At 34.9% G+C, this 8,331-nt stretch overlaps 1 pseudogene; it reads left to right on the forward strand.

Annotated features, from left to right (window-relative positions):
- Window positions 1-2,281: 2,281 nt before the first annotated feature.
- Window positions 2,282-2,606, forward strand: LOC102989432 (NADH dehydrogenase [ubiquinone] flavoprotein 3, mitochondrial-like; annotated as a pseudogene).
- Window positions 2,607-8,331: the final 5,725 nt, after the last annotated feature.

Consider the following 8,331-nt stretch of genomic DNA (forward strand, 5'->3'; position numbering starts at 1 on the left):
TACACCTAGAATTTATCTCAGAAATTTGATTTCTAGGAATTTCCATCAAAAGGTTAATATTGCTTTGTGTAATTTGTGTAAAAATGTCCTTTTAATACATAAAAATAGGAAATGACCTAAGTGTTTAATATAAATTAATATTTAAATTACTACCTATTTATCAGTAAAATATTGTTTGCCATTTAGAGCATATATATTAAATGATTTGTGAAAATATCCTTGTATATCATTAAGCTGAATGTGTTTTAAACCTGCATAGTGTTTTTTTAAAAAACACTGTCTATATATATATGTCTATAATCAAAATATTAAATATATACATATGGCTGAAATAAAGTTTATACAATGATACAGCAAATTTAGAATTGGTCATTGCATTATTTTGGCTTCTTTGCTTTCTTGCTTTTCTCTGTCCCCTTCCAAGTTTTGAAAAATAAACATACATGTCTTCTGTTCTTAAAAAAAAATCATTAAAACAAAAGAAAAATTTACAGCAAAAAATCTTCAAAATTCTTGTTAACAAAGTATGTTTCTCTTACTGCTCCAATATATAAATGTTTCCATTACCCTTTTTGTTTGAAACACATTTATTTACAAATTTATCAATATAATATACATAGAAATACATAATTTTTATTCAGATATTCATATTAGTGTATTCATAATGAAATATTTGAATCTAGTGGACAACTTCTGGGAGTTCAAAAGTTCAAAAGTTTGCCTTTTGTAACCTCTAGGCAAAAGGTTACAACTACTGGTTTTCCAAGGCAGAAAACCTGGCATGTACAATTGTCCATATTGTGTATTTACATGTGACTTTTTACTGTCTATTTATTTTGCACTTAATCCTACCTTGTAATGTGTTAAGGAAATGCTAAGGATACTGGCACAGGAGTTGAAAGAGAGTGACTTCAAAATCCTGCTTTGTCACTAATCATATCTCTTGGCTTTTTGTACATCATCTGAACTTTGTGTCTCATTATTCCATTACAAAGCAATACTGTTATTATAAATAACATTTAACATTTATTGAGTGTCTAATGCATACTGGGCAGTATTTAGTATGTTTAACGGGTAATATATACTGCTCAAAACAACCCTATGAAAAGGTTTCTATTTTATAACCAAAGAACTGGGGGAAACCAGAATAAATAGCTTTAAGAAAGAAACAACAAATGACAAAGCTGGGATTCAGGCTCTTTCTGATTCCAATATCCTTGTGCTCAACCCATATCCTTCACCTCCTCACTAAATTAAATACAATGATTTTTAGCCCTTCCTGCTTTATAGTTTTTTTAATGAAGTACGATTACATGATAATACAGAAAATTGTTTTGGAAAGTATAAATAGCTATGTTTTAAATACAAATTCAATAGCAGTTACTCTTCTGTATGTTGGGTTTAAAGAAGCCCCACAACATAGTCTTTTGCCAGAGAATAGTTGTAAACTGGCTTCCAAGACACCTATGTGAAGACATTTTCTTGGGGACTGCACAAGAGTCCTGATGTTCCAGAAACTTGAACTATTCAGTATCCGAAGGATCTGGGGACTTAAAATGTTGGCTCATATAAATTAAATTAGCAGGAAATGTTTGGTGCTGTGTAGTGCCTCTGCTTAAGTGGCTGGTAAGGTCTGGCAGTAGTGGGTATTTGTACTCTTGGAACACAATCCCTTTCAGGTTGAGAGTGTGTCCTTGGGATGTGAGGAAGCTTAGATGAAATGATAATTCACAGCAGTGCTCAGAAAATGCTTTTTTGAATCTAGCAATCACTTATTTGTTGCTTCTACCTAAAATTGCTGTGAACTTTGTTCTTTATTCAGGGAAGTGCTTGGAAAGGGTGATAAAGCCAGCTGCAACTTCTCAAGTGAGAAACAAATGCTGAGAAATGCTATTTTCCTGAAAAGATCATGCTGAAGGTCATTGTTCTGGACCAGACACAACAATAGACAGTAGCAGCATGACCTTCCTGACTGAAAGAAAAAAAAGTTTGTACTCTGAGGAGAGGGAGGGAAATATTATATACACATGTAATTATTATATTTATTATATATACTACATATATACTATGTATATCATAAAGCAATGATAATATTATATATATGATATATAGTACACATATATGATGTATATCATAAAGCAATACTCTGTAAATGCAAATACTCTGTTAAACTGAATTCTATTGATCGATGCTTGAACAAAGTAAGAACTGATAATGAGGATCTTGTTCACATATATTTGTTGACTTTGAAGGAGGATTGGCCCATGCCCGAGTCACGGCCATGGCAGCCTTTCTTCTGCTGGGGCAAGTTTGAGCTGAGGTGCTGAAGACCGTGTTTCTAGAAGCAGGAGTGTTTCGAGGAGTTGCTCCTATAGTTTCTCTCTCTGCAGAATCAGGAAAGAATGAAAAGAGATTGCCAACGAATCCCAAGAAGCAAAGTCCACCAAAAAGCCACCACGGCTCTTGCTGAGCCATTTGACAACATCACCTACAAGAATCTCAAGCATCATGACTACAGCACATATACCTTCTTAGACCTAAACCTGGGCCTCTCAAAGTTCAGGATGCCTCAGCTCCCTTCAGGAAGAGAGTCACCTCACCCCTGAGAGCTCAGTTAAAAGATTAAACTTTCTGTGTCTTTCTGCATTCTTGCCTGCAAAAATAAAATCTGCTCAGCAGTCAAAAAAAAAAAAAGAATGGGAATTAAAAGAGAGAAATGTAACTTTAATAAATGAAGACATCTAGCTAGCAAGATGGATTCTTATGCAGAAAACCACTTGGTTAAGGATGGCACCATCTGAATATTCTTTTGTGTAATCTAAAGCAGATTCTACTTCCAGACTATATTTCTGCCCTCCAATCATCTACTTTTGCCAGGGCAGAATTTGAGTCATACACCATCACAGCAGTATTCAAAACTGGAAACATTTTGTTGGTGACTTAAACATAACCCCTCTGGACATTTCTACCTCTCACCTACTCACCACTTTCATTCAAATAATTTTATTATTTGTAGAATTGTCCATCTCCTCCAGGTTATTATAAACTTCTGGTAAGAGAGAAAATCTAACTGCCAAGAGCCTTGTACTTGCCTGTAATCATTCAGTTCACACAATATTTTGGTATATAATTGAGTGTGTGTGTGTGTGTGTGTGTGTGTGTGTGTGTGTGTGTGTGTGTGTTTCCATGTCAGAAAATTAAGATGAAAAGGTTAGTGATGTCCTCTAGATCACATAGTTAGTGTAGCAGATATAGTAAATGAATCCTGCCTGGCAGTAAATTTACATTGCTTCCTCTATTCTTCACAGGTAAAAGTGTTTTATAGTTATATATCTTTGATTCCCACCTTTCATTGGCTAAGGTCAAGTCCATAGTTTTTCAAATAATAATTTTAAATAGATGCTAGTTATACACAAATAACTAAAGCACTCCCCAGAAATTAACAGAAAATACAGAGGGAAAGAAAGTCATTTTCCTTACATATTTATTACCAAGTTAATTTTTCATAATTTTCTGATGATGTAGAAGGTAAGACAACCATATTTCACAAGTCTAACACTCAGGCATCTGAAATACACTGGGTGACTGAATTAGATCCAAAAGTTCTTGCCTATTTGGAACATCAGGTGGCATCTAATTAAGATGAAATTTAATAAAAAATAATGGTAAATACTACACTCTGATTTTTTTAAAAAAATCTGCAAGACTTAAAAAGATTTAGGCACACCTAGCCTAAACTTGCTCACTACATTTTAGCATGGGAAACCAAACAAATTAGATCCCATTTTTAGGATGATGGTCAGGGTTACTAAGTAAATTGGGAATATTCCATCAAAGGAATTTTGCTTAAGAGAATAAAAGTCTTGGGGAAAATATGATCATCTTCTTGCAGTATTTTGATATGGTCATGTGGGATAAAAATTGAACTAATTCTCCTTGTTTTTATAGTGGTAGAATTCAGATCAAAAGGCAGAACATGGAGTCAAAAATTTCCTCTCACTACATAACCAAGTTGGCCAAAGACAGAATGAAATATTGGGGAGTATAAATTTCTTCACTCCTTGAATTTTTTATGCAGAAATTTAAAAACCATTTGTTTGGGATTTTTAAAAAGGGGTTTCAGTGTCAGACAGTGCTTATAATCCCATCGAAATTTTGATTATTACTTATGTTCTTCATATTCTTGTAGGAGAGAATTGTTACTGGGACTCTGACAACATTCTCTACCTTCATTCCTGGTTAGGTTATGTTGTCTCACCACACTCTCCCATAGCACAAGCAATCATTGTGTAGCACTTTGCACACATGCTGTTTTCAGAAGTTATTTAGCATGTGTGTTCAAATCCTTTCTTTCACTTTGGACTATATGCACCATGAGGGCAAGGATCATGTCCATCCTGATATTCATGGTTTACCCACCCTTATGGAGGAAGAAGTGGGTCCCCTTTTCAGAAGCCACTTCTAGACATTCTCTGGTAGTGAAAAAGAGTCAAAGACAAATAGAGTATTGATGCCAACAACACCATGAGATCTAGGGGATGGGCATGGCCCACCTATCTCATGGGTTATTTTGAATGAAGTTTATAAAATTAAAGTCTTTTCCAAAGATAGCATTTTACTTTTTTGTACCAGTTTTCATTCACCTTTGTTACTTTATCAGAGAAGTTATTATCCATTCATAAAACTCTTATTCCTAATTTGAAGAGGTCAGTTTTTCTAGGCTTTTTCCTAACTTCTCATTAAGCATCTGGGCTTAATGAGCTCCCTCCCATAATTGCTAAAAGTCAAGGTTTAAATATTTTAGAATCAAGGGGATCACTAAGATCCAACCTTACTTTAAATGAATAAATTAGGCAGAAATACACATACATAGGATATAGATATTGACTAAATAAAGGGCAAAGACTATACATTTAAACGAGAGAGAGAGAGAGAGAGACCTGTTATTACCTGATGACCCTGTTTAGTATTATATAAAAGGAAGATGTAGTAACACTGTCACACTACATATTACTAGACAGCAAGTAAGAAACTGAATCAAATTTATCTTTAGACCTCTGAAGATTAAGTCTAGAGTCCAGAATACTACACCACATTATGACAAATGTATATATCAAAACTCCCATATTCAAATCATTTAAATTACTTTGAAGAAGGCACATGTTACTCTTAGGGTGATCAATAAAAATTTCACAGAAGACTTTACTTAGAAGCTGGAGTGAAATGAGCAGGCGGGGAGGAGTCTTGGTAGGTACTATACCACATCCCATCCCTGAAGGCAAACAAAATAGAGGAACTTGGTACTATTCCTTCCAGAGCAGGATAATGCTCTTGCCAAAGAATAATCCCAATTACCTACCTCCCTTCAAGATTTATCCAAAGTTAAGGAATTAAATTCCTTTAAGGGGCTTCCCTGGTGGCGCAGTGGTTGAGAATCTGCCTGCTAATGCAGGGGACACAGGTTTGAGCCCTGGTATGGGAAGATCCCACATGCCACAGAGCAACTAGGCCCGTGAGCCACAACTACTGAGCCTGAGCGTCTGGAGCCTGTGCTCCGCAAGAAGAGAGGCCGCGATAGTGAGAGGCCCGCGCACCGCGATGAAGAGTGGCCCCCGCTTGCCACAATTAGAGAAAGCCCTCGCACAGAAACGAAGACCCAACACAGCCAAAAATAAATAAATAAACAAATGTGGGTTTAAAAAAAAAAATTCCTTTGAGGATCACTGAACATTTCAGAAGTTAATTTAAACCTCTCTGTATGCACTTCAACTGCAGAACAATCTCAATTCCCACCATCCTTCTCTTTGAAGCCTTGACAAACTCACCAACATGAAACGATTATGATGATCTCATTTTGAACATTTTCCTCAGGGTTTTCATCAGCTCTGCTGGTTACCTTTCTTTCCTTAGAGCAAATTCAATTTCCCTATGACTCAGCAAGCAACATTGGATCGGCCCTTCATCTTTTTTTTCCTAAGACAAATTTAAAACCTTTCTCTTCCAAAAGACAAAACTTGGAAAACTCTGCACTGCATCCTTTTTCAAACAATCCTTGATTGATGTGTCATGTTGTATCACATCACTTTAGGTAACTCCTGTCTCCTTGCATTGTACCCACCAATGAGCAAGTGAGAATGATGGACTGAACTGAACAAGAAACATTAGGATGCAATGTGATGCTTGTTGGACAGGTTTCTTTGAGGTTTTACAAAAAATTCTGCCAATGAATACAAATATGAAAGACTTCAGATCATGTTTGCAAACCAAATTGGATACAAATAAGGCCAAGTATAAATGATTTAAATATAAAATGCCTGGGACATGGCCAAAACTCTGGAAACACTTTTGCTGTTCATTTCTTCTGGGTATCTTTGGTGAGGATGATGTATGTTTATTTTAATTTTTTGTTTCCTTTAATGAATGTTAGAATTAAGTTACTATAATAAATGCTTTAGACATTTTTCAGTTGGGGATATATTTGCCATTAGGTTAGTGTGCAACTGCTGCTACAGTGGTCCTAAAACCACAAACAATATACTCCCATCACTGTTCATAGATTTTCCCCTATTTGGTAACACCACTTTAGTATGTAATCACTGACTTAGCCTTTTAAAATAGGGTGCTTTTGTCAATTTATAATTTTTGGCACTATGAGGCAGATGTTGTCTGGAACAGAATATATTTTCTATCAGACATATACCTTCCTATAACACACACAAGTACACTTATACATGTATATCTCTTGTCATTCTAATTAGCAATGAAAATTCCACCAAAGTCCCAAGATACATAGGATTGAGGTTTTAATGGCTTACATAACCCTAGGAATTTTCTAGAGACTAGCTTCATGAGAACTTCTCATTAATTCTTACTGCCAAGTTAACAAAAAAAAGTCCTACAGGATCAGTTCATGTGTGGGGACATTTCCTGTTGATACAGATGTTCTGTCCTACACTGGGCTAATGTGAGTATCACAGGTTGAGTCAGGAAAAAAAAAATATAAAGTCTTCTGATCGAATTAAGTATTTTTTCAACTGAACTCAGTCAATCTATAGTAAGATTTTAGACATAGACTCTCATGCAAAAATCTCAGAATAAAACTAGATTTTTCTGATATTATTATTTTTTACTTGATTGATTAAAGTAATAGCTCATGGAGGCATCAGATTTAAGATCCAGTCTGTACTCCTACATGAATCTGAATCACATTTATTAAAATTTCAGTATCTTCTATCTACAGACATGCCACGGTCAGTTTTCAACAATTTTTTTCTAGTGTGAACAGGATAAGAAAAAATATCCCTCATTTATATAGCACCTTTCAATCAGAATGTTCTTTGTACACTGTACATGGTTAATTTTTCCTCTCAAAAACACGCATTAATCTCCCACAGATCTATTAGCAATTTCAAGGGCCTATTTTAGGATTATGTTAGAGAAAGGCTTTAGCAGAATAAGAAAGCCTGGTATAGCCCTCACTCAACTTAAGGAAGTTCAAACTATTTTTATATTGTCAAGTTCTATGCAGAAATATTGTTAAGAACATAATAAAAAATATCCAGTGGATTTGCAATAGGCAATATGTAGGAGAGAGCCCTGTCACTTAAATAAAAAGAAGCTTAAAATTTTAACTGAGTCAGATCCAGATGAAAGAGGATGAAGTAGACCTCTGATCTTTTCTGGGCAGTCCTTCTTTTTGCCATTAAATCATCCTTTGTCTCTTCCTATTCTCAAGTACTTGAATTATCATTATATTTTCACTGGTCACCCTATTAAAATTGCTTTCAAGAAAGGACAGGGAATTTACTCAACCCTATACATGTGCAAGTGTTAACAGTTTTATTTGACCTCTCTGGGGTTTTATATGTTAAAAGCTAATAAAACTTGAATGTGAGGAAGATAATTTCAGGTAGCAAGTTGAAGAGACTGAGCCTTCTCTTTGCCTTTCAGATTGTATAACAGGATAGTCACCAGTTTCAAATTTTTTTGTGTGTTAGGCTTGTCTTAACCTTATAAATGCAGACTGGCAAAGCTCTGAAATCTCACAGGATGGTTTGGCTTATTCTGAGGCTGATTTGAAAAATGAATTAGAGGTGAGAAAGGGTAGATGATTCATATTTTTTAAAAAGGTCAGATCTTTTTGGGGAACTTAAAAAATGGCTGCCAACGTCAGATATACTTAAGTACATGGTTGGCATTATGTGTGATATAAGTAAATGTATGCTATTAAAACCAAATACAATATAATCAAAGGCAAAATGAATTTACTTAACCTAGGAAGTAGGATTGAGAGTTTATATTGCATGATTATAAGATAATTTGAAAGAAAAC

The sequence above is a fragment of the Physeter macrocephalus genome, chromosome 12, assembly GCF_002837175.3.
Source record: "Physeter macrocephalus isolate SW-GA chromosome 12, ASM283717v5, whole genome shotgun sequence".
NCBI lineage: Eukaryota > Metazoa > Chordata > Mammalia > Artiodactyla > Physeteridae > Physeter > Physeter macrocephalus.